The sequence below is a fragment of the Festucalex cinctus genome, chromosome 15, assembly GCF_051991245.1.
Source record: "Festucalex cinctus isolate MCC-2025b chromosome 15, RoL_Fcin_1.0, whole genome shotgun sequence".
Taxonomy (NCBI): Eukaryota; Metazoa; Chordata; class Actinopteri; order Syngnathiformes; family Syngnathidae; genus Festucalex; species Festucalex cinctus.
In genome coordinates, this window is record NC_135425.1 from 22,327,801 (window position 1) to 22,351,641 (window position 23,841).

At 37.8% G+C, this 23,841-nt stretch overlaps 1 protein-coding gene and 1 long non-coding RNA gene across 6 annotated transcripts in view; both read right to left on the minus strand.

Moving 5' to 3' along the window:
* The window catches only part of strbp (spermatid perinuclear RNA binding protein), a 77,988-nt gene extending 55,657 nt beyond the window's left edge, over window positions 1-22,331 (minus strand). For 4 of the 5 annotated variants that reach the window (XM_077497012.1, XM_077497009.1, XM_077497014.1 and 1 more), the window contains exon 1: window positions 19,173-19,435. The gene's annotated coding sequence lies outside the window, so the exon portion shown is untranslated. Of the gene's footprint in view, window positions 1-19,172; window positions 19,436-22,148 lie in introns of those variants that run through there. The other variant, XM_077497011.1, reaches the window with a different exon arrangement.
* On the minus strand, window positions 12,322-13,107 carry LOC144002300 (uncharacterized). Its single transcript, XR_013278701.1, has 2 exons — window positions 13,001-13,107; window positions 12,322-12,438 (listed from the first exon to the last, which is right to left on the minus strand). It is a non-coding gene; the product is annotated as an uncharacterized LOC144002300 (long non-coding RNA).
* Window positions 22,332-23,841: the final 1,510 nt, after the last annotated feature.

The window sequence follows — 23,841 nt, forward strand, 5'->3', positions numbered from 1 at the left end:
CATGTTTACACTTATGCTAACACTTGTGCATTTTTTTTTTAATTTTCATGAAAATGCTAAAATGAAACTGAATGGAAATGCTAGAAATTAAAAAAAATGTGTAAACGGGTTTTGCGGAATAAACGCTGACAAGACCGGATACATGTCGCATGTTTTAACCGTATATTATGTCAATCATACGTTTGTAGTCACAAACCAATGGCGGACGTCGGACAATAAAGTGAGGTATGTTTGGGGGGAAGACGAAACAGAAATCATTTTGGAATGAATTAAAGAAGCGAATATTAATGCCATTTTAGATGGAAAAAAACAAATAAATGGTTTATCAAGAATTACAAAAGCAAACTCATATGACATCGCACAGCGCAGTCACTTCCTGTTCTTCTTCTTCTTCTTTTAAATTACTGGTGGGGATCACATCTCTATGGTGTATACCACCACCGACAGTGGCGGAGTCCCCTCTCAATATTCCCAAAAGAAGAACAGATGGAAAAGTTGCATGTCCGTTTTGCGCATTTTCAGTAATTTCGCTTAAAAAATTCGAAACAATTGTGATGGAATGGAAACCCCACTAATGAACATACAATCTCTTCAACACAATCAACCAAATTATTAATTGATTTATGCTTGTAAGGCAAGACGAGACACGCAATCAAAATGCTTCACACAGAGTATACAATCTGAAAATTAGAGGGGGGAAAAGGGCAAATAAAAGCCACAAGAGATAAAAACAAAGACATTAAGGTTAAAGTTTGAGAAAATATAACACTTAAAAAGTGATAGTCTCTAATGTATTTTGATCGAAAGCATTAGGAGCTTTATAAATGAACACTATCTTGAAGTCTATTCGCTGAGAGAATGAGAAGCGTTTCTTTTTGTTAATTCAGGTCTGAATCCATAGCGCATTTGATGTGCACAATGCCAACCTGCTCACGCCTCAAGTCTTAGCATCCCATTATGAGCACAATGAATGCAAAAATATGCTTCTTCAAAAGCAGCCTGTCGATAAGCCGCGCACACGTGACAGGAGATAACTTCCGGATCCGGGACGCAAGTTGATTTCACAATCACAGTGTGACATATTTTCAGAATAGATATCTATGAGATTCATATCTCATGAACTCTCCATGATACATAAATTAGGGCCACCCTCAGACTTCTTCGAATCATGCCTCTGGTGGTCGCGTACGAATTTCTAAATTACGCACGGTGGGTGTGTCAGAAGCCGAGATGGCAGAAAGTGTGCATGAAATTGACGAACGGGAGAATATACCCTTTAGAGGACGATCCCCTTCCTCTCTCGACACGTGCACACTATCAGGCAGATGACCAAAAAAAAACAAAAAAAAAACGATATAAACACTTAAGGATCAACGTATCAGTAAAACTCCCACCACCTGCCCGGCAGCAGACAAATATAAACGCGGTTCGCTCTTACGTTGCTATTTCTTAATCTCCCCGAATCGCTCGGCTTCTGCCTGCATTCTTGCTCTCTGCAGTCAGGCCATCCATCATCATTAGGAGGTGAATAGACGACCTGTCGACACCTGCAACTACACTCTCTCTCCCTTCTCAGGAGAGGAGAGGGAAGGGAACGTTTTAAATAAAAAAAAAATATACAAAAAAAAAAGGCACTCTTTAAAGGTTTTGCTGCTAGAATAGAAATGATGAATGATCAATACAGTGACCTATAGTGTATTGACTTGCGGCACACCAGAGGGTAATATCTTAATGTGTCTCAATTGATACACAGCAAATTAGAGAATCTTAAATCAATTCGACAGTTGTCCTGCACATCCACACTTGGAAGTAATCAATCTATCGCACAGATCTATGGAAGTCATGCACTTTAACAAGTAAAGATTAATCACTTCTTCAAATCGTTCGGACTCTCCATACTAGCAGGTGGCAGCAGTCTGGACGGCATGGCTAAAGCCTTCAAAAGGGGAATTTGGAATTTGGCGAGAATTTTCAGGAAAAAATGTGCCAGTAAAGTAACATCTGGTAGCACAAAGTAGCAACAGCAAGACCTCAGCATATCTCTCAAGACGAAATACTGTGATAAGAACATATAAGCCCCAGAAGGTACAATTCAGAATGTCAGTACAAGCTCCAAAGTTAACGCTGTGAAAAAGTGAAATGCATGTTTTAGTTTTCTATTGAAAACAGGTTCTCATTTGCAATAGCTCATCCTGTTGCCGTTGTAGGTGACTTGCCTTCTATGCAATGATCTCATTTCCTCTTCCGCATTTGCATCCATCCATTCCTTTGATTCGTTTTGTGTTTTCCTTTAACATTGCTGAACTTATTTTACACTTGGAAGATGATTAAAATGTACAAATGACTTACAGGTGTTGACTGTTTGTTAAGATCCAGCATTTTCCAGCAAAATTGTGTTTTGTTGGACGCACTAATTAGCATTAGCCTGTGATAAGCGGCACATTTGACTATCTCCATCCATCTATCCATTTTCGATACTGCTTATCCTGTTCAGGGTTGCGGATAGCTGGAGCCTATCCCAGCTGATTTCAGGAAAAACCATTCACTCTCATAATCACAAAGTCACTGAATAGGAAGTAAACCAATGTAGTCAAAACAGGTCTTCTTATGCACTAAATTAGTTGATCAACAAATCAGTGATTTCTAATCAAATTGCTGGAAAAAAACAAAACAAAAAAAAAACCTGCAAAACAAGCAACTTGCCATTATTTTTAGTCTCTTCTGATGCAGTTTACTCAACTGAAAAACAATTCCAGCAATAATCCTCGATTCAAATGACAAGTCAACTGAATACAAATCAGCCATCCATTCATTTATGGTCTGCTTTTATGTTTTGCTTGGTTGAGCATTTGTAATTTACAACATATTGAGCTACCAACGGGGGCAAGGAGCTGGTGAATCTTGAAAGAAGGTGGGCTTGAAGCCAACAGAGAAAGTTTAAAAGGATGTGAACAGCTCAGATGGAAGATAAAGAGCAAAGGGAAGCAGAGAGACGGGAGGAGGACGAGCAGAGGACAAAGTATTGTCTCCTGTTAATATGTAAAAATAACTCTGCTGCTGCCTGCTGGAGGAGCTAACTGGGTCACACAATTCCCACGGAGAGAGAGAGGGAGGAAAGCGGCATCGCATTGATTTTGTCTGTGCCATCAACGTAAAACACGTCAGTCTCCCACAACATGAGAAGCTGAGAGGCGGCACACTGCCATTAAATGTTCAGCTTCAGACATCTTGCAATTCCAGTTGTTTATTAACCAGCCATCTAATTGCGCCTTCCTCAATTTCTAGTAGCTTTGTTTTTCACCGCCCTCATATCAGCTTGCTCGTCTTTCTTTTGCGCTGCTCCCTTTTTTTCCTCGTCTAAAAACAAATCCCGCACAACATATTCTAAACTTGCTGTGGTAGGGAAAGGCACAACCACATTTAGCATATTTGGGCGGGATTGGCACTTCATGGTTCAAGTGACAAAATTCAGTTCATTTTTTTTTTCCCTTGCTCTCAAGAGCTACAATTAAAAAAATCCCTAGATCGGACTCAAACAAAAAATAAAAAATAAATGCCATATACAAGAGTTATGTAGTCGTACAGCACAAACGCCAAGACTGAATGTTATAACCTGACAATGTGAGCTTGATGTCATGAAAATACAGATTGGTGACATTTATAACAACAACAACAACAACAATAATAATAATAATTATTATTATTAGGGGTGTGAATTGCCTAGTACCTGACGATTCGATTCGTATCACGATTCACAGGTCACGATTCGATTCGATACCGATTAATCCCGATACGAATTTATAAGTCGATTGTTGCGATTTTTTTTCATTCAAATTTAGAAAATACTAATCAGTAAGCTTGTAGAGTGTAAGATTTATATGAAAATGTATTATTTATTTATCAGAAATTTCAGTCTTATAGAGGTTGTAATCTGTTTCATGTTTGAACAGCATTAAAATAAAATATTAAGGCTTAATGTTCCGTTCATATAACATTCTTCCATGCTCAAGGTGTGAATCCTAAAAAAAAAAAAAAAATCGATTCTGCCGATTATTGAATCGATTCGAGAATCGCACGATGTAGTATCGCGATATATCGCCGAATCGATTTTTTTTTTTAACACCCCTAATTATTATTATTATTAGTTATACAAATACAAAGTAAGACATAACCTCCAATCACTGGTTAATAAACTGTAATCAAGTAAAAAATGCTTTTGCAATACATTTTAATGCAAAATTAAAATGAATCCGATTAGTCGATTGAATAATCGATAGATTAATCAATTCTAAAAATATTCGATAGTGACAACACGAATGAACATGTTGAAAGTCTACACATTTAAATGAGGTCCATTTTGTGTATTTCATGTGATCCATGAAAACAAAAACACGCCATATCCAATATGTGTAAATTGACAGTAAATTTAGGGGTGTGCTCAAAAAATCGATATGGCAATATATCGTTGCGGGCCTCATTTACAATACACGTATCGATAAGCATGTGTCAGAATCGATATTGCTCGTTAACTTTAAATAGGCAGTTATCGTTTGCCTTTGCAGCTTGCATTGTACCTAAAAGATAAAAACAAGCAGCGTCTTTGAAGTTAATTGCCTTCAATTAATGCAAAAAATAGCTCACCAGTGATTGGACACTGTGTCTTGCTAAGAAAAATGAAAGCAGAGGAAGAATATCAACATTTATTTACTTATAAACTTAATGCACAATGATCGGTTTCAAGCTCCCAAACCGCGCCGCCGTGTGGACGAACTGCCCAAACGGGAAGAAACTTGTGCGCATACATTGAAATTGGCTTTCGTGTGGACGGGGCCTCAGTTACAGTATATAATACAAAAGATTACCTTGATGTAAACTATAGGAATAGACCGATTATCGGCTCGGCCGATTATCGGCGCCGATATTCAGCATTTTGAGAAATATCGGCATCGGCCATTTTGAAGAATCATATGGCCGATAATAGATCCATTTTTTTTTTTTTAAGTATTAACTTCAGGGAACTAATTTAAATGTAAATTTAAAAAAAAAAAAAAAAAAAAAAAAAGTTTGATTTTCATTTTTTTCGACCCTGGGAACTCTCTGCACCTTCTGTTTTTGATTGAAATTAAAACTAAGATTAGTAAAAAATTAATACTTTGGATATTTTGACATTTTGGAAGACTTTTGTGTAGAAAATAATTCTTTGTTTTTATTTAACTTTTGAAAACATGCTACCGCGCCTGGGAGATCCCACAACTTGACTATTGACTAAGATTTTGGGAGAAAAAAAAAACAAAAAAAAACGTAAAAATATTTTACTAACCCTAAAAGTTGCTCAATAAACGTATGCTTTAAAATTTTAAAAAAATAAAAAAAAAGAAAAGATAAGAGCTGGAGTTTGTATTTTTTCCAAATTTTGATGTCCCTTTTTAGTGAAATTGAATATCGGCTCCAAATATCGGTTATCGGCATCCTTCACTACTAATAATTGGTATCGGTATCGGGCCCGAAAAAACCTTATCGGTCTCTCTCTAGTAAACTACCGACATGATAAACAAACACGGTTAACAAAAATAAGCACGCTCATAATTCTGATACAGTTGTGTGTCTGAGGAGTTGTTTCCTGTTATGCCAGCCAGCAAAGCAGTAATAAGGTGAACTCATAAACCATGAAAAAGGTGCTGGTCAGCAATTCTGTGCAGTAATTAAAATGTTAGGCTATAAACTGCTGTGAGTTAGCAACTCGTTTGGCAAGCTCTTTTAGCGTGCGTGTTACAGACATATAGAAGACGTATTCATCAACCGAGTCTAAATATAAACAGCCGTCTCCGTCTGGCATCACGATACTGTAATTGAGATCTCTCTTACTAATTCATAATCCCTTTTATACAAAGATCCTCAGAGTTTTCAATGGGAAACCATTCACCGTGACACACTACTAATATTTAAAAGTGTTGTCAAAGTGGCTCAAACTACTGTTATTTAAGATGAATCAGAGCTTGAAAGCAATACAAGCCGGCGCGCTAAATGGATTAACCTGAAGTGCTGCTCTGGAATTGGCAGTGTTGCCTCCTCGCTGGCTGACAAGTGCCACCAGAAATAGCCGGGCTGCCTGAGCTGACCTCGACGTACAGCACGGCCACGCAAGCCGCGTTTTGCTTGAGCTGCGGGTCTCGATGCTAAAAAAGTGAGAAGGGAGGAATGTGCTGTACAAAATATGCATAAACGTTTCATGATAATGTAGTTATTAATGCCAACCTTGACTTCACTATCCACATTTTGAAGTGTATTTAAACAAAATGTATCGTTAATATATCACATTTTGCTCTTGCAGATGAGAAATGAGTGCAGTAGTACTCGTGTTCTTTTTCCGTTGGTGCACTGCTCACTATTACCAAGAGACTCGTGACAGCTCGTACATCTTGACACATTAGCATGCGCATAAACCTGACATCCTGGCTATAATTTAGCCAGTTTAATGATGGCGAAAAGGATTTCACAGCATCAAAAAGGTAACACACACGCGAATATTCTACAATAAATAAAACAATGGTTAGTGGTGAGGTCCTCGCTTACAATTTAAATAGAGAATAGCCTCAATTTGCTAATACCGATTATCATGTTAAATTCCAAACGCTGGAAGTTCAGCAAAAGGATAAGCCGAATATGGATGCACCTGCCAATTCAATACTGATTTGTTTTTCATGAGCCTTTAATGTTATTTAGAGGATTACTTTTAAGCTCCATTGCAGGTAACGTTAAAATGATTTTTGGCATCCTCCGGCAGGCAGGTCATAAACGGCGCGCTTTCTGCAGTCTTAAGGGCGCACAGCTCAGTTGAAATGAGGACTTATTGGTGAGCATCTCCCCTCCTGCACCATTGTTTTTCCTGCTTATATTGTAGTATGTGTACAGGTTCCACATATACAACATACTCTGGATAAATTAAAGTGGAATATTGCCGACAGAGGGGACAGTGTATTTTTCGCCACATTGAAAAACGTAAACTACACCCTGGATTGGTCTTAAGGACATACAGAGTTGGGTCCAGTCACAATTACGTTCTAATAATCACTGAGTGGGGAATCAATGCCAGACGAGCAAACACTGCACAACAAAGTACATAGGGCTGCAAACTAAGGTATTATTTTGTCCACCATCCTTACATTCTACTGTAGTATCTGTGACATTGAGTGTATATGGCTTTAAAGAGTGGGGTATAGCCTGGTAAGTGTTGCGGGTATCAGCCAATAAGAGTGTTAAGACGGCAGGCTATTAACTGGTTAATAACCAGTTAGCTATTCTGCATGAGTAGCCATCAGCAGCTTATGTATAAATGTGTTTATTAGTTGTTTTTCTTACTGTTTGTTCCATAAAGTGAAATAATGTGAAATAAAAACACCTAAATACAAAATTAAAATGAATTCAAGTAGTCGATTAATCAATTAAATAATTCTAAAAATATTCGATAGTGATATTATTGGTTTATAAAAAAAAAAATGTTCCCTCTCAAACCACATACAAGGCGATGTCATTGCGATTGTCATCATACTGTAGCCTATGTTATTGCCCGTGTGTTGTCTCTTTTCTAACTGTCCCCACTGAAACCAAATAGCAGATGGTGTCGATGCTGTTGTCCTACTGATTTTTGTTCTCACACTTCTCTCACAACCACATATTTCGAGATTCTTATGGTTATTAAAAAGGTAGACACTCACTAGTTTTTCAGCACCATGGACAGCAAACACTGCTGACAATTGATGAAATTGACAAGAAAAAGCAATTACGACAGACACATCACGATGACAATACAACATTTGTTTGTTGAAGTAAATTAACAGTTGGGTCTTTCTTTACTTGCACACAGTTGTAAGGACAGGCTGCCGTTTTAAAGATTCCAGACACTCAACAAGCTCATTCGTGACATATCAGACCTCTTTTCAGCACATTTCAAAGCACTTAACAGACCATGTTTGTCCCAATGGCTGGGGGAACGACAGAGTTCATAGATTTTGCAATGTCCTGAACACCAGCGACGCAAGTGCAGACCACAGTGCTCGGATCTATTGAGATGGAGAACACAGGCGGGCGTTTGCAACGCTGGCAGACACCAATCAGCCTTGACGAAGTGTCAAGGCTCCGGATCAATGACTCATTTGTGAGTGAGCGAGCGAAGGCTTGCGACATCATGAAAACCCAGACACCAACAAAGCATTCGCATCAATGTGGTGCAGTGAAGCCTGGAATATGCTGAATTAAACTCCACAACTGTGTTTTTGCTTTTCCTCTTTTTGCGATGCCACGAGAAATGGGTGGCAGTTATTGATAATGGAAAAGTGTGAAAAGCTAAATATAAAACCATAAATGGACCTTACAGCCAACTGGCAGCTCAATGCAGTACAACTTTAATTATACTAGACTAAGTGCAATTTCTGGAGAAATTGCGTGGGAATGCTGAAAGGTGAACGCCAATAGCTGAATGCTTATGACGTAAATTGAAAGATAAATCATGTGAAAATTACAAAATTTTTAATTGAAAGAATTGAAAGATAAATGACTGAAAAGAAATGAGCAGTATCACAGAACTCGTCATGATGATCGGTTGTATGCATGGAAGTGGGCGTGGAAAACGGGACTTAGAAAAAGTTCAATGTTGATTCATTCATCGAAAATGAACGGGGAGAAATTTATATTTAACGTCAAATTGTGCAAGTACTCTAAGTAACGTGGAATAAGACGATATATACCCCGGAAGGCGTGAATTTTTAAGCAAAGTTGGAATTTGAACGGTGTAAATTGGAAATATTATGTGGGAGTTGTTTCTCTGCGGAAAAAAGTGAGAATAAAAATCCGAATAACATATGTGGGATGCTTTCGGTATTCCCACAATAACATAATAAAAATGACCAGAAAAGCTAGCCTACAAAAGCCCCCCCTCCTACAGATACACGAAGATCAAGGTTACAGGTTCCGTTCACCTCAAGTTAACTTTTCCGTTAAGAATATTAAAATGTTGCATTATATATTAAGTAACTTTATGTCATGACAGTAAGTTAATATTAGATTTGAATAAACATCCATCAAAAAAGGTTATTTGTTCTGCATTTGCTCAATAACAACAAATAAGGAGACAATGTGTTGACCTGTGGCCGGTCAACTCAAATGCAGAGAAGCCAAACAAGCAGCTGAGTGACAGCGGCCCGGGCGCGAGGCAGGCTGAAGCGGATGTGTGCGCTCAAGTGTGACGACGATATGGCTCCAAAAGATCTCTGGAGGAATACGGCAAAGCTTCAGCGCGAGCCTTGTTCGTCTCTATGGCCGCGAGCGTGCTCGGTTGCTTCCCCTGAGTTTTACTTCCTCCCCACAGCAAATAAAAACAGTGTGAGGGTACAGAATGTTTCTATATACTTAGGTTTATTTACGTTTTTTTTCTAAATAATTTCAGTCCATACATGTTATTTAAAATATATCTTTAACTCATTCCCTCCCACCCATTTTCACTGAAGCAACCCCTTTACTGGATTTTGACTGCTTTTGCGAGGCCCACAGAGTATTGTGTTCTATTACTATAAAACATGGAATCTACTAAAAGAAAAATTACCATCTCTTCTTTCATCAGGAAAAAAAAAAAAAAAAGTATATTTCTATCTGTTTTCGTTTTGGAGCAATTAGCATTAGAAGAGAGCTAAGTTTCATCACAAATCTGTTTAAAACAGTGGGGAAAAGAGTTTTTTTGCAACATGGCTCTGTTTGATCTCTTATACTCTGCTGCCACCGGCTGGCTATATTTTTAATAACTACCATTGCTTCAAGCGTTTTCTTCAGTTCAGAGGCTGCATCAAAGCCTTCTGTATGCTCTAGCATAAAAAAAAACAAAAAAAAACACCCAAAAAACGTATAAATACGTCTTTGGGAGCAAATGAGTTAATATTTACTTTCCAATGTTTCGACATCAACGGGATAATTTCCAGCCAATCCTGTAGCGTGACGTCATCGATTGATCGGCGACCCCGATCACATCCGGTACAGACACCGGTTCATACCACAAGTTGCGCCCATGATTCACGCAAAGGCTCATGGGACCCCGAAATAAGGTGGATACAAGCACTCAGCACAACCAATTGCTCGTCGTTACTAGCTCCTGTCTGGAAACAAAGCTCGCTTTAGGTTACTTCCTTACTTGCCTATGGTTCCACTTCCAGTTCATGCATTGTAACAATCAAAAGTCGAACATTTGACAAAAGCACATAACCAGGTTTAACATTTATGATAAACCGACTAAACGTGCCATGACTGTGTTCCGAGCAGATCGGGGAATGGAAAAATAAAATCACTCATAACACATCTCACACCACAAATAATCTCTCAGACATCCAATAACCAGGTGCTTGCTGACTTTGATCATAAAAGGAGGCAACATTCAGTCAATCCCCAAATATTAGTCACGGGTTCAGCAGATTTACATATTCATAGTTTGTTACTCCCCCCCCCCCCCCCAGATTTCCCCAGACTGGTGGAAAAGAGCAGTTGATTTTTCAGAGATCGATCGATCAATGGATGCCCCAAAATAAAGGAATCAATCGGTGCACACCTAGCATATATAAAATAGATTTTTTTCTTTTCTTTTGCTCCCACCCACCCAAATGCATTTGAACGGGTACCAATAATAAAAAATAAAATAAAAATAAAAATAAAATAAAATAAAAAAGTGCTGGTAAAACAACAAAACATTTCAAAAGAGATCTAAACACGACTTCATTGTTTTTGTCATTTGCTTTAGAAATACTCTAAAAGTGTTTCTGTCAGTCACTCCCCACTAACGTTCTCTTTCTCCACCAATGGAGAACACTAATAAAAAAATAAAAAAAATAAAAAAAATAAATAAAAATAAATAAATAAATAAATAAAATGAAACAAAATTGAGTTACACATTCTTTACTGAGCAGCAACTACTGGTATATATGAATACATTTTATTTGTAGAATAAATCATATATAATACAAGTGATGTTTTTTTTTCTAATCCATTTGTCCAAACCGCTTTGCCTAAATAGACACCTCGAACATTGCAGTCAAACAAATCTCTAGCGAGACAGCATACAGTTGTACAGAAGCACATATTTTTTCTACCTATGCCATCTCTGCCGATGCGTTCACGGCGCAGAGAGAACTGAATCCCATAAATCCTTCTTTATTAGATAAATGTCCTAATCAGATAAAGGCAACACACAGGGAACCTCGCCGATAATCTGCACGACCAATTATGGGGGTGATTCGCCACAGCTTAACATGAAAGCGGCAATTCATCTGCTGGCAACAGTCAAGAGGTCACAGCGGCAGAGAGCGAACATTACCTGTAGTCACACAAATGTCGGAATCGTTTCAAGTGCTGAATTTTCTCCAGTTTGCTTTTCAAATGACACTGAACGCAATGCCTTGCTCTGTGGCACTGCGACACCAGTACACATTTGTCAAACCATAACGGGATTCATACTGGCAAACATCCAGCTCAAGTCCCAACATGGTCCGCTTGCTTTAAGTCGCCTTGTCTTCCAGGAAGCCTGAATGAGGGTAAGCTATGATTTCCCTGCTCTAAGCTCTTTTCAACACAGCAGAGGAGGAAGTGAATGTGGTCGAATGTGACAAAAGGAAAAAAAAAAAACAGCGACACCACTCAGAGATAGGAGCCTGTTTAAATAGGTTATCGAGATGTGTATGCAGCGTGTGAGAAGCATGTGCAAGGAAGCAGCGACAGAGTGAGGCACAGCAGAAAAGTGATCGCACAGATTGGATCTCTGACAGTATATCCAACTGTCACAGTAAACAAATTCCTCCTTTCAACGGCTCGCGTCCCAATTGTGCTCCACTCCAGCCGCAGAAAGGCAGCATTTTGATTCATGCGACAATCATGTCAAGCTCAAGTTGAACCGTGGTTTAAAATATGAAATCAATAATTGCCAAACAGTGGAGATAATGAAAATATATTGACTTTTCGTCTCACGGCTAGACTGCCAACTTGAGAAGAAGGATGTTTTTAATAAAGTCAACTACATTCTATCTTCTAGATCTAACTTATAAAGCTGAGATTGTGATTTTACAGTGCCATCAACGTGTGCATTACATTAATTAATTCATGAAAGACCAGCTTAAGCATTGATAGTGTTATACTATATAATGAAACTTCAAAATAATGCCAAAAATGGTGACAAAACATGCGTTAAAAGTTGCATCAAATGATGAGTTAGATCTGCTGCTATTAGTCCAAATCTCCCGTCTGTTATATATTTTTATTTCCAAATAGTTCAAGAGACCACATAAATACAAGTACAATTCCAAAGTTTAATAATAAATCAGACAATGATGGCACAGCACTTTTTTTTCCCCCTCTCTCTTTCTTTCTTCCTCAATCAGGAATGCTTTGCGCTGGTTTAGGGGTACTTAGCTGAAAAAAATAAAAATAAAAAAATAAAAAATCACAGGGGGTACATCACTGACAAAAAGGTTGAGAACCCTAATTTCATGCAATTTAAATAAAAAAAAATGCTATACTAAGATACATTGGTCTTTCTTTAAAATTGTGTTTTGTTTTTCTTATTTCTTTCACTGATCAGAAGTACTGGTGGTGTCAGTACTTAGTATTATATACTACTATTGTTGAGTACTGGTATCGGTCTAGAAAAAAAGTGCTATTGAACATTCCTACATATAGCTATAATACTCTGCTACCATAATGCTAACACACAATGTGAAACATTTAGCATCGATGTTACTGTAACTGAAAGTTTTGACCAGCATTATCTTGTGTTTTTGGCCTATAAAAGAATGCTTTCAAACAAACCAACCTAAATAAGTGTTACTCATGTTTTTCTATGATCGCTCTAGCAAATCTAAGGCAAGATTTAGATGCCTTGATATACCGTCATTTTAAGGAAACACAATCAAGTTGAAGTTCATGGCGAGAGAAGTTTGCTTCAATGTTTTGAGTGGTGTGCAGGAAACCTTACATGGCCAACCTTCCACACTCCGTTGACTCTGTGCTTCCCTTGTCTATGTCATTGCTGGATTCCTCACTGAGGTGAAAGGAAACAGGAACTGCTGCAGTGGCAGTTGGGAGAAGAACAACCCCCCCCCCCCCCCCCCCCCCTTTCCCCCGTCCCCTTGAGTCTGGATGTGTTGATGGCTCCGTTCCTGAATCAAGTCGGAAAGATGTTTCCTGAGATGCTGGCATGACAAAACCTAGCTAGGATACTAGGATGTGCGTGCGCGAAGGGGGTGGCGGAGGTGTCAATTAACAGCATTCAACTGAAATAAGATCTGATCAGATGGAAGAATGAGCGCATGCGTTATTTGTCACGTTGAAAACAGCGTAAACAACACGGCGCGGTCGCGTCATCTACCCTTTGTTTAGCCTTTCCTGCTCGACGGCACCACTGGGACCCTCACCAACTGCCCGACGTGCTTCCCGGAGCCTTAGCGGGCCAGCTGCCGTGTCGGCCAATTAGGAAGGCTTTTACTATCGCCGCGGCCAATTGAATTAGCGCTACATTTTCCCCGCCAGATGAGATGGGGAGATGTGCTGCCGTGTGCTAAAAATTTGAGAGCCGCCGGGCAGACTCCGGTTTCGCTGACAGGCACCGGGCACCCGACACACTCCAACTGCAGAGGCGCTTCCAGTGAGCGTGCGTGATATCAGTCTCCGACATGCCAACCAGGGCATTGCATCAATTCATCCAAAACAGGAGTGAAACAGCTGATAAATCAATGTGTTTTGTTTTTTTTAATTCTCATCCAAGTATTTGTCCTGAACGCTGAAATCAGTCCGGCTCATGCCCATCACTGTGTTTGTGTTTCCACAATATGTCATGCCAATTCTATGTGTCCTTAATCTGGAGAGCTGGGCCGCGGTCAGTTCAGCTGAATAAATCCATCTTAAAATGCACCGCAACGACCCAATATGATCACGGTTCAATGCCATTAAAAAAAACAAAACAAACAAATATGACCTTATGTAGCACAGAAGACATATTAGTGCTGATCAATTATGCGGAGTTGTTGGGACGTTTAACAAGGGCAAGGTTTAACAACAAGCTGTCATTCATTTTGTCTGTGATGACTGTAAATTAGTGTCTACTGTCGAGTGATTTAAAACAAACAAAGCACTCGTGCAAGACGACAGTACTCCACTCCTAAAATATACACGGCAAGACATGCCTCAATTAGTCCCCAAGCGAGTCGTCCACTTCAACAAATCAACGCCTCGCCCACACAAATCAGGGGTGAAAATAAAGCATTTCAATACTTGAAGTTTATTGAACATATACTATATATATATATATATTAGGGGTGTGAATTGCCTAGTACCTGACGATTCGATTCGTATCACGATTCACAGGTCACGATTCGATACCGATTAATCCCGATACGAATTTATAAGTCGATTGTTGCGATTTTTTTTCATTCAAATTTAGAAAATACTAATCAGTAAGCTTTGTAGAGTGTAAGATTTATATGAAAATGTATTTATTTATCTGAAATTTCAGTCTTATAGAGGTTGTAATCTGTTTCATGTTTGAACAGCATTAAAATAAAATATTAAGGCTTAATGTTCCGTTCATATAACATTCTTCCATGCTCAAGGTGTGAATCCTAACCCGAAGTCAGACGTTTTGTTTAATATTTTTCCATTAAAAATGGAAGTTTAAAAATCGATTCACACACACACACACACAAAAAAAAAAAAAAAAAAAAAAGGTAATGATGATAAGACGTTGAATCGGTAAGACTACCGAATGAACAATTCTGAACTCTTTAAAAAAAAAAAAAAAAAAAAAATTGAATCGATTCGAGAATCGTGCGATGCAGTATCGCGATATATCGCCGAATCGATTTTTTAACACCCCTAATATATATATATATATATATATATATATATATATATATATATATATATATATATATATATACACACACACACACATTATATATATATATATATATATATATATATATATATATATATATAAATAAACACAAACAAATAAAGAAAGTTAAAAGTAAAATAAAAGAAACAGCCAATAAATGTCAATTTATATGTTCAAGGGAGTAGGAAGTTTAGGAATATAAACCCAACCATGACCCGAAAACCAAAGCAGGAACTGAAATATGACGTTTCCTTGACTATACCACCTTTCCACCAGGTGTTACTGTTGGTTGCTACAACTCTGATCAGCGTTTCTGCCACAAGAATGTAGCTAGCTAAAGGAAGATTGCTAGTAGCGACATCATAGCAGCACATACACTCTTGCGCAACAAAAAATAAATAAAATAAATAAAAATAAATAAATAACATCAGCATGGTCTTCTAGCTACCTCAAAAGGTGTAATGCTCCCTGAGCAGCATTACATTAATTAACACGGGCTATAGTCACTAAATGCAAAAAAATGACATTCAGCTAGAACAGGGGTGGCGAGATCCGGTCCTCGAGGGCCGCAGTCCTGCAGGTTTTGGATATTCCCCTTCTTCAACACAGCTGATTCATGATCTGCTCATCAGTAAGCTCTGCAGAAGCCTGATAACGAGCCTGTTAATTGATATCAGCTGCACTTCAAGTAGGGAAATCTATAAAACCTGCAGGACTCCGGCCCTTGAGGACTGCAGTTTGCCATTCCTGAGCTAGAAGCAGGTAAATATTTTGAGCCAGTGTCACATTCCATTCCAATTGTAACACGTAAGCAACAATTTTTTTTGTTTGTTTTTTGGGAGTGTGGCATCACGATAACATGTGAATGTGTTTTAACACATTCATTGCCAGACCAGCAAAAAAAAATGCATCATTTGACGTCTTTTTCTGTCAATGGCAGTAAATGAGTTAAACATGGTAAAAATCAATGAAGCAATTATAAATTGTTGATATAATGTACAGCAGGGGTGTCCAAACTTTTTCCTCTGAGGGCCACATACAGAAAAATAGAAAGCTGCAAGGGCCACTTTGATTTTTGATTTTTTTTTTTTAAGTTATTTATTAACACATTCATTGCCAGACCAGCAAAAAATCATTTGACGTCTTTTTCCGTCAATGGCAGTGAATGAGTTAAGAAAGCTCCTCTTAAATAAACACCTGCAACTCTGTTGTTGAATAAATAAACACGAGACAGAAAATCAGGAGAAATCTTAGTGCAAATCTTGATTGTAGAAGCAAAATTGCAAAGTCCACAAATAAAAATCGGGCCAAAACCAGTCCTTCCCGGTTCTCCTTCACATGACCGGCATCCACAGTGCACACCACAAGAGCAACATTGTACGGCTTGCAACAAGCAACCACCAAACAGTCCATACATAAATCAGTGAGCCAATTGAGGCTACGGGGCCAAAACAAAGACACCCCACATTTCGACATAAGCGGGGCAGGTGTGACTGGTTGCACCCGGGTGGGGCTAAACAAAATAAGCCAAAAAAGGAAACAAGCCATTAGTCACAAAGCTAGCACAGAACACCGCTCACAAAGACGTGTTCAAATAAAATTGCTATACGCTAAAATGGATTTCACTCCTAGCTAAAGAATTGAAAATTGCAGGGTGTTCTTTAACGTTTTCCACCAGATTACATCATTTATAATTTTTTTGGACAAGGGAATCAATTTCATGTAACATGAAAAAGGACATTTAATGGCTTCCTGGACTCCAGTGAATTACACTTTAATTTAAGAAGTGGAAGCATATAGACAGACTGTGCGACTATAATATGTAGGGGTGTTAAAAAAAAAAAATCGATTCGGCGATATATCGCGATACTACATCGCGCGATTCTCGAATCGATTCAATTAAAAAAAATCTTTTTTTTTTTTTTTTTTTTTTTTTTTTTAAGAGCTCAGAATTGTTCATTCGGTAGTCTTACCGATTCAACGTCTTATCATCATTGCCTTTTTTTCTTTTTCTTTTGTGTGTGAATCGATTTTTAAACTTCCATTTTTAATGGAATAATATTCAACAAAACGTCTGACTTCGGGTTAGGATTCACACCTTGAGCATGGAAGAATGTTATATGAACGGAACATTAAGCCTTAATATTTTATTTTAATGCTGTTCAAACATGAAACAGATTACAACCTCTATAAGACTGAAATTTCAGATAAATAAATAATACATTTTCATATAAATCTTACACTCTACAAGCTTACTGATTAGTATTTTCTAAATTTGAATGGAAAAAAATCGCAACAATCGACTTATAAATTCGTATCGGGATTAATCGGTATCGAATCGAATCGTGACCTGTGAATCGTGATACGAATCGAATCGTCAGGTACTAGGCAATTCACACCCCTAATAATATGTATTAGCAAACATTCACTTATGAGTGAATAGATTAACAAATTTTCAAGATATACGCCATTGCTCAATTATTTTGTCTTGTGAGCTCAAATTTGGCAGGGAGTGAAATATTCTTCAAAAATGACGGCAACACATATTTAACCTTAATTTGCCTTACAAAAGTCTGCTAGCTTAATGCTACCACATAATGGGGAATGTCATAGACGAGCTGGCAACACTAGCACTGACCTTCAAACAACATACTTGAAAACAAATGATAGCAGTACATGCAACATAGAGATACAAATAGGTCTATATTCTTTATCCTCCAGAGGGAAAAATACTATTACATACTGCAGTTTGTGAATGTACTCTGTCAACATTGATTGTATGTGTAATATGTCGAATAGTTTGGCATGAACAATGGCCATTGCGATTAATGCATGAAATGAAACATGATGCACAAATGGTTTAAGTCTTTCTGTTCTATTCTATTTATTTGTGTTACTTCTGTGTGTATTGTTGTTGTTTTAACAGATACATACATTCTTCTTAATGTGTATTAGAGGCCTGAAACGGATTAATTTCAATGGGCATAGCTGATTTGAGAATTTCTGAACGCAACCATCGCCGCATGACCCATGTGTGACCCTTTCCAGACCATTTCTAAAATGGAAAACTGTTATCGATGAAAAGCAACGCTAACAGAGAATGGCGTCGCTTCCAGGACAAGTGAACAGTGGCAAAAAATAACAAAAAAATAAAAATAAAAAAAAAACACTAAAATACAAACCAACTGTGTCTGCCTAATTTGCCAAGAGACTGTGACTGTTGTCAAGGAATTCAATATCAAGAGGGACTACTACAACTGGAAGCTGAATGATCAGGCGCCACAATTTTTCACCTCACCAAATATGGCATTTTTTGCTAAATCTTTTACAGCATTCAACATGTTAGGGTGTTTAAAAATAATAATATGGGCATCTGTGTGCCTAAAAATTTAATGCCAATGTACTAAAATGTTAAACATCACCGAACAGCATTTCTTTCTCCTACCATAGAAGACCCCATAAGAACCACTAGAACCACACTGAGAATCATTCAAGTCTATTGTCAGAAGACAACAATTTCCATACCATTTTTACACTCAGTCATATTCAAAGACGATGTAGTACTTGTTGTTTTTTTAGCATTTTTGTGCATTACAGTACATGCTTTCAAGCTGCACTGTGACTTGATGGATGTTTTGGGATTTATTTATTTTTTTTAATAATAGTTCCTGTTCTGCTGTGTGTTTCCTAAAACTGCAATTCATTCCCCAACCCTGTTTTAAGTGCACAGGTATGCAAACAAGCTGGTTTAACAGGGCAAGAGTGCAATTCAGCATTTCTCCGGGTGAGGTGGAAAGACAAAGCAAATAACCTCCACGTGGTCAAATTGCGCGTGTTTTGATTTAAAAATCCGACCCAAATCACGACGAACGGTGACATAAGTAAGCAAACGACCCCAATTAGCACGACGACGATCTGGTGGTTCTAATTTGGGCTTGACGGCGTTGGTGCGGAAGTGCAGCAAACACCTGCAGTGCAAGATTCGCGTTAAGCCATTTCCGCCTCTGAAACGACTATTCAACATTTTAGCACATGCTGTAACCAGGAAATGTAAACAGTTTTTAAGTTACGACATGCACCTTGGGAACTTTTGGTCATGCAGGTTCCTCTTTTTGAATTCGACGCGGAAACGCGCACACTTAAGTCTTGAAACGCGGTCACCGAACGGGACTAGGAAATTAAAATAAGCAAAACAAAACAATTAAAATGTACATGTTCATTAAATCAAGCCTCTCCGGATATAAATACAACTTACGGCGATGGCTGCGCTGGAAGACGTCTGCGCCAAATCAACGTAGAATCCAAACGGGTTAAAAATTACACTCAAACGGTTAAATGAGACGAGAAGAGGTGTCAATGTCCACCACGAGTGTTACAAAAGTCGCCAGCAGCCGGCTTCGAGGAGAGAGAGAGAGCCCGGTGCCGCCTGCTGGTTTCTCCTTCTGCCTTCCGAGCAGCACTGAGCCTGAGGTTCCCTTGAGATGAATGGCGCAAGGACTGCGCATGCGCATAGTGCGCTCGCTCGGAAGCAGCGCACACACATCGTGCATTATACAGTATTTATGTGCATTTAAGAGGGTAAAAAAAAAAAACGTGTTCTAATAATTTAAATATAACAACTGGAGAGGGGGTAAAAATGGATTTCCTATTGAACGATGACATTGCCAAGCTTCCACACTTTAATGAATTACGAACAGATAATGTACATACATGCTGACAGAGTGGACACTGACAAGGTGGACATTTTTGGCTAATGTTAGCATTTTAAGAGAACAGTGGAGCAACGTGAATCAGGAAGCTGAATGTATACTGCTTGTCAAATATCTAAATTTCCGATTCCTGTACGTTGGTGCAACTAACAAGTATTTTAATTACCGATTAGTCTGTCGATTATTTTGTTAATCAATGAATCAGATTAAGACTCGTTTTGATTTCTATCCCTTTGTTCGAAAAATTGCATTTCAAAATGACACCGCAAAACACAAACACACAATTTAATTATGTTTCAGTTGTTGGTTTGGTCCATAACATGTTCGAAAATGGGCAAAAATGTTGATAATTGTTTTCCAAACGAAAAGCGAATGAAGATATAATCAATCTGCTTTCATAGAAGACTGCAGATAATATTTTCCATTTGGACAATGTTAAAATAAAAAATAAAAAAAGGTATCTGCGATGAATCGATTATCAAAAATAATGATTGATTATTTGACAAACAATTAGTTGTTGAATGATCGATTAATCGTTGCACCTCTAATTAACATTTAACTATATGAGAGAGTGGACATGTTAGGCTCCACAAACTCCAGCTACAATTATTATCTCATTCAAACCCAAAAACATGTAAATACATTTTTTAAGCCTCAGTCCTTCACTCCCAAAAACGTATTTATACGTTTTTATGTTTTGTTTTTTGTTTTGTTTTTTATGCAAGAGCATACAGAAGGTTTTGATGCAGCCTCTGACATGTTGTTACAAAAAAAGGACCAGCAGGTGGCAGTAGAGTATAAGAGATCAGCCAGGGACATGTTGAAACAAGCTCTTTTTGCCTGTGTTTTCACCAGGAATGTGAATACTGTATCGATGAAACTGAGCTGTATTCTAAGGCTAATTGCTGCAAAACGGAAACAGATAAGAAATATAGTGTGTTTTTATAGCAATAGAACACAATATTTTGTGGGACTTGCAAAATCCGTCAAAATCCATTAAAACAGTGAAAATGGATGGGAGTTAATGAGTTAAATGATGACAATTATAAAACATAAGCAAGTATTGATTCTGCACCTATATAGCCACTGTTTCTGCCTCCAAAAACAGACAAACAAAATCAAAGAGTTTTTAAAACAGTTACCCGAAATGACAGGGTGGACAGTAATTTATCATTTAACCAGTTCTAACAGCAGCCATTAAGTACATCCAATGACAGATATCATAAATATTTTTGGGAAAAAAGATGCCTCGCCATACCGGAAGTTTCCATGACGTTTCAGAATTTGTTTAAAAGAATCGGCCAGAAAAAGTGTTCACCAGTCGGGTGTTTGCTCACTAAGATGATGTTTGCCTTGGACATTTACGAAGCATTGTTTAAAAACAAACAAAAAAAAAAAAAAACATCCTTGGATCAGTTCTTTGCAAAACACCAGGCAGAAAAAAACACTTCTGAGAGAGAACATGAACCAAAGAGGGCGAAAAACGATGAGGACAGCAGTTAAAAAGGTAAATGACCATCATTTTTATTCTTTACTCTATTCTTTGTTTTTTACATTACGCAGAACTCTCATTTATTGTGCAATAATTAATTGTAACATGTATTTGTTACATGTTTTGATGCATTTTTATGCTTTATAAAACATTTATGTCTGAATTTTGGGAGGCTCGGAACGGATTAGGGCATTTACATGGAAAATGCGTCTCTGCTTACAAAATGTTCTACTTAAGAACTTTCTTCCGGAACCAATTAATTTCGTAAGTAGAGGTACCACTGTAGTGAGTTCATATTGACCCATATAATTTAGCGAATTGCACAAGTTTACACTCCATTTTAAGATAAGTATTCAAACTCGGTTATTTCTTCTCTTTTGTGCACAAGCAATCAAAAAGTAACGTGTCTGGAATGTGCATGAAAAAGACCGTTTCTCATTTGTTTTGATCCGAAGGGAAGCATCGTCTTCTCTCAGACAGTCTTATAAATAATTCAGCTTGACTCCGCTCCCCTGCATGGTTTTATGCATGCAGCACACACACACAAACACACACCGCACGCACACACACGCCCCTCAGCATCCACGGATTGGTGTCAATCCACGCAATTAAAACTAATCTTGGGGCAAACTAAAGTTCAGCCAACATTCTCGTCATTTGCAACAAAGGTGAGCGTTCTAGCAGATCAGTTGGGGGGGTGCGGGTGAGGATAGCGGGGAGGATTACAAGGCTTCCTGTCAACTATCAATAGCCTCGACACGGGAGTGGGATGGTGGATGAGAGGGCGGAGGTGCTTGCATGCACGAATGCGCGGACGGTTGCAGTGCGAGCAGCAGATGATGATGATGATGCTCCGAGTCCGCGTCCTGTCCGTGAATCATCTGACGAAAACCAGCATGGTACCAACCGAACTATCCCCCCCCCCCCTTCGCTCACTATCTGCCACTGTCCCAGCAGAGCCCCCTGCCCGAGCCGGACACGCACATGCGCGGAAGAGTGCACGAAACCGAAAGGAAAAGAAGCAATTTACCTGCTGCACGTTCAATCCTTTTCGGTTATTTCCTTCCACTCACGCAGAGCTGCTGCTGCTGCTGCTGCTGCTGCTGCATCTTTCTCACCACTCCGACGGAAATTCACGCGACGGGATTTGTTCACGTGGTCACGCTTGTGGTTTCTAATTGGACGAGAGACTATAGCGGACCGTCGGCCAGTCTGCTCGCACCTGCACGCTGGGACAGATAGACAGACGGTGACACTGGTGCAGGGGGAGTGCGCATGCGTGCGTGCGTGCGTGTGTCTCCCCAAGGATCAGATTGAGGTCAAGCATTTAAAAGGTGTTTGCATACTTTAGCCTCCGTTAAATATATGATCCAAATTATTATAAATAGAAAAGAATTTAGAAAAGCATCACATTGTGTTTAATGTCAACAAACAATTGCAGTTTGTTTGTGAAAAAAATACCTCGTGTTCCCCACAATTAATCTGTTCCAGCTCCAAAACTAAGTTATATATTTTATTCCTTTTTTTAACAACCATGTGGTTCGAAATGAATATTATGCAACACAGAAATAAATGTAAACATAATGTAAAGAAATTAAACACTTTATTAAAGAAAAACATAACTATTGCTCATTAGACTCTTAAGAACACATTAAAGTATTGTTTGAATTATTTTAACTGTATTTGAGCTTAGCATTTAAGTTTTAAAAAAATGTCCTCTGTAGTGGACACATCATAACTTAAAAATAAAACTTTTTTTTTGTGTGTTTTTCAAAAATTTATTTTGCAGTATTCCAGTATGATTGGACAATATTTTTTTAAACAATCATGTGGTTCGAAATCAATATTATGCAACACAGAAATAAATGTAAACATAATGTAAAGAAATGAAACACTTTATTAAAGAAAAACATAACTATTGCTCATAAGACTCTTAAGAACACATTAAAGTATTGTTTGAATTATTTTAACTGTATTTGAGCCTAGCATTTAAGTTTTTTTTTTAAATGTCCTCTGTAGTGGACACATCATAACTTAAAAATAAAAACTTTTTTTTTTGTTTTTCAAAAATTTATTTTGCAGTATTCCAGTATGATTGGACAATATTTTTTTAAACAATCATGTGGTTCGAAATCAATATTATGCAACACAAATAAATGTAAACATAATGTAAAGAAATGAAACACGTTATTAAAGAAAAACATAACTACTGCTCATAAGACTCTTAAGAACACATTAAAGTATTGTTTGAATTATTTTAACTGTATTTGAGCCTAGCATTTAAGTTTTTAAAAAAATGTCCTCTGTAGTGGACACATCATAACTTAAAAATAAAAACTTTTTTTTTTGTTTTTCAAAAATTTATTTTGCAGTATTCCAGTATGATTGGATAATGTTTTTTTTAAACAATCATGTGGTTCGAAATCAATATTATGCAACACAAATAAATGTAAACAGAATGTAAAGAAATGAAACACGTTATTAAAGAAAAACATAACTACTGCTCATAAGACTCTTAAGAACACATTAAAGTATTGTTTGAATTATTTTAACTGTATTTGAGCCTAGCATTTAAGTTTTTAAAAAAATGTCCTCTGTAGTGGACACATCATAACTTAAAAATAAAAACTTTTTTTTGTTTATCAAAAATGTATTTTGCAGTATTCCAGTATGATTGGACAATATTTTTTTAAACAATCATGTGGTTCGAAATCAATATTATG